This window comes from Mus caroli, chromosome 7 (assembly GCF_900094665.2).
Source record: "Mus caroli chromosome 7, CAROLI_EIJ_v1.1, whole genome shotgun sequence".
Classification (NCBI taxonomy): Eukaryota; Metazoa; Chordata; class Mammalia; order Rodentia; family Muridae; genus Mus; species Mus caroli.
In genome coordinates, this window is record NC_034576.1 from 11,936,914 (window position 1) to 11,940,715 (window position 3,802).

General features: G+C 38.4%; 1 pseudogene; it reads right to left on the reverse strand.

The window, feature by feature from the left end:
- Positions 1-1,052: 1,052 nt before the first annotated feature.
- Positions 1,053-1,919, reverse strand: LOC110297239 (annotated as a pseudogene).
- Positions 1,920-3,802: the final 1,883 nt, after the last annotated feature.

Below are 3,802 nucleotides of genomic sequence, written 5' to 3' on the forward strand. Positions count from 1 at the left end.
ACTTCCACTCACAAGTCCAGGGTTACATTTGGCTCTTCCACTTAATCCCTTTCTGTTGCCACAGCTGCTATGTAACTGCTATTCAAAATTATGCTCTATTTCTGCGAAATCATTCTTATTGTCTTTATCAACTCTGAATTTCTCTTTAGAACTCTGGAAATATATGAAAACATTAAAAATATTTTTAATTTTGTCTTTCAAATACAATAAAATTCTGATATATGATGTTAAGATAATTCAATCACTAGACAAACGATCTCTGTTTACATAATACATACTTTGTAAAGAGGTTTCGCTGAATTTTTCTTTAGTGAGGTGAGTTTCAACTGTTCTAAAAACAGTAAATTAGCTCATTACTTGTGTGTGAATCTAAAGTATGTTCTTTATGAGATTGTCTGTAAGTCAAAAACAAAAAACTTAGGCAGATGGTTGTTAAAAATAATGCTAACTAACAGAAGCACTGAGCAGTACACTTTCATTTACCTTAACATCTGCTCAGTTTCAATTAGTTTAGTATAGGGAGGGTATGGGGGACTTTTGGGATAGCATTGGAAATGTAATTGAGGAAAATACGTAATAAAATATATTTAAAAAAATTAGTTTAGTATAAAGGGCCCATTAATCAATTCATTAGATTGGTCAAGGCAAGACATTTGAACTACACAATAGGATTTTTAAAGTAGTTGGTTTTACTGTTCTTGATAATCCCACCTCACACACACACACACACACACACACACACACACACAGAGTAGAGTATTCTGGATATTGGATTTCCTCTCCATAATCCTGTAAAATTTACTGTTCACAATCTGCAATGTTTTCAAAACTATGTATTAAACATGGCCAATTAGAGCTATCTGAGAAACTCTTAAAAATTATTTGGGAACTTCAGGTGTTGCCAAGAACACTGATGTTTAACTATTTAAAAAGAAAATTCATATAAAAACACAACTTAACACACATGTTGAAAAAAACTCAAGTTAGAACTGAATGCTGTGCTTTCTCACCCATGACCAAGAAAAGAATTACAAGTAGTAATGCTGTGTCAAGAAGAAACTATGAACAGTGGGCTCGGGGAAGCTACACAGGACCACTGCACTACATGTATGTGCAGAATTCAGCATGTGCCAGCATGGAAAACTGTCTTGCACTGAGGTTTTCCAAGAGGTACAACGAGCCTGCCAAGAAACATCTGGTCTGTACTAACAACTTGCTGTCTTCAGTACAGGCCTTCATAATGTCAGTCACGCTGCTCTTGCAAAATCCCTTAGTGTAAAAGAGTTTTCGGTGCTGATAGGTAGGGCTATGATCGATGATGTGGGATTGAATCCATATGCACATTGAGTTTCATTTCATTGTCAAGAATTTGAACAAGTTGTTGCATGGATGGAAGATGTCCAGATTCCAGCTTAGACCACACTGGCACATCATTTAAAGTTATCTCAAATGCACCTGTTGACATACACTGGTTCTCAATCATGTTGCTCAGGAAGAAAACCATCATACATGCATAAACCTTATTTTCTTGGCCCCACTGCCAGATGCTAGGAGCTTGCATGCCGAAAAAAGCAAAAGGATCTTTGCCAACAATTATTAAGCCTATTAATACTAGTTTGAAGACTGACAGGAAAGATGCTATGTGTCTGTAAATTGGTTGAGGGAGATAATTCTCGCCTTCAATGCGGATGTCTGGATACCGCTGGCTAATAATCCGCATGTACTCCTCAAACACCCGCCTGTACCCTCAGGACACACAAATCTGGAACTTGAGCAGCGGCCCGGTGGCGTACTGCATCTTTAATCTCTTGCTGGGCACGCCGCCCAGGTTGGCAGAAGCCTCGCTGCGGACCACTGCCGACGCCGCCACCAGCAGAAGTAGCAGGAGCCTCATCGTAATTGAGACAGCCGCTCCGGCCGCCTTCAGACCCAGACTCTTCATTTTCATTAAATTCTAAAAAATCTTTAATTTTTTTCTTTATTTCTTCCTTGACCAAGTTATCATTGAGTAGAGCATTGTTCAGCTTCCACGTGTATATGTGCTTTCTGTTGCTTTTGTTGGTATTTAAGACCAGACTTAGTCTGTGGTTATGAGATAGGGTGCATGGGATTATTTCAATCTTCTCGTATCTGTTGAGACCTGTTTTGTGATGAATTATATGATCAGTTTTGGAGAAAGTATCATGAGTTGCTGAGAAGCAGCTTTATTCTTTTGCTTTAGGATGAAATGTTCTATAAGTATCTGTTAGATCCATTTGGTTCATACTTCTGTTAGTTTCACTATGTCTATGTTTAGTTTCTGTTTCCATGATCTGTCCATTGCTGAGAGTGGGATGTTGAAGTCTCCCATTATCATTGTGTGGGATGCGATGTATGCTTTGAGCTTTAGTAAAGTTTCTTTTATGAATGTGGCTGCCCTTTCATTTGGAGTGTAGATGTTAAGAATTGAGAGTTCACCTTGGTAGATTTTTTTTTCCATTGATGAGTATGAAGATGTCATTCCTTATCTTTTTTGATAACTTTTGCTTGAAAGTTGATTTAATTCAATAGTATAATGCCTACCCCAGCTTGTTTCTTGGGACCATTTGCTTTACTCTGAGGCAGTGTTTGTCTTTGTCACTGAGGTGAATTTCCTCAATGCCACAAAATGCTGAGTCCTATTTATGTGTCCAGTCTGTTAGTCCATGTCTTTTATAGGATAGTTGAGGCCATTGATATTAAGAGATATTAAGAAATAGTGACTGTTACTTTCAGTTATTTTTGGTGTTAGAGGTGGAATTATGTTTGTATAGCTTTCTTCTTTTGGGTTTGTTGAAAGATTATTTCATGCTTTTTTCTAGGGTATAGTTTCCCTCCTAGGGTGTGTTGTTGTTTTCCATCTATTATCCTTTTTTGGGCTGAATTTATGGAAAGATACTGTGTAAATTTGGTTTTGTTGTAGGGTATCTTTTTTCTCCATCTATGGTAATTGAGTGTTTGGTTGGGTATAGTAGCCTGGGCTGGCATTTGTGTTCTCTTAGTGTCTGTATAACCTCTGTCCAGGATCTTCTAGCTTGCATAGTCTCTGGTGAGAAGTCTGGTGTAATTCTGATAGGTCTGCCTTAATATGTTACTTGACCTTCTTCCCTTACTGATTTTAATATTCTTTGTTTAGCGCATTTGGTGTTTTGATTATTATGTGATGGGAGGCTTCTTGTATGTTCATGTGCATCTCTTTCTTTAGGTTAGGGAAGTTTTCTTCTATAATGTTGTTGAAGATATTTACTGGCCCTTTAAGTTGAGAATCGTCACTCTAGTCTATACCTATAGTCCTTAGGTTTTTTTCCTTCTCATTGTATCTTGGATTTCCTGGATAATTTTTTTTTTTTTTACATTTATCGATATTAGAATTTAATGTTGTGGACCACATGACCCCACCCCACCCCATCCCACACTCTCCCAGGCAAGGTTTGAAATAACACTTGTTGAATGGTNCAAGGAGCACATGTGGTTGGACAATGAATGTCACCTTGCTCTTTTCAAGACAGAGAGAGCCCGGAAAGCCTGGCAGATAAGCCAGGAGAGGTGATGCCACTATTACCTAACCAGGTCAGCAGTGTGCTCTACTGTGCCCACTGGACCCTGTAGTCTTCAGGGTCCTGCTTCCTCTTGGTTGAAGCTACTCCTGTAAATGGCTACCCACAAAACTGAGTTGCTGATTCTGAGAACAATCCCTTGTTATGTGAATTAACACCAAGCAGGCCTTCAGTGTGATATGCATCTTCTGACATCTAGGTTACCAGGCCAGTATTAGCATGGGTTA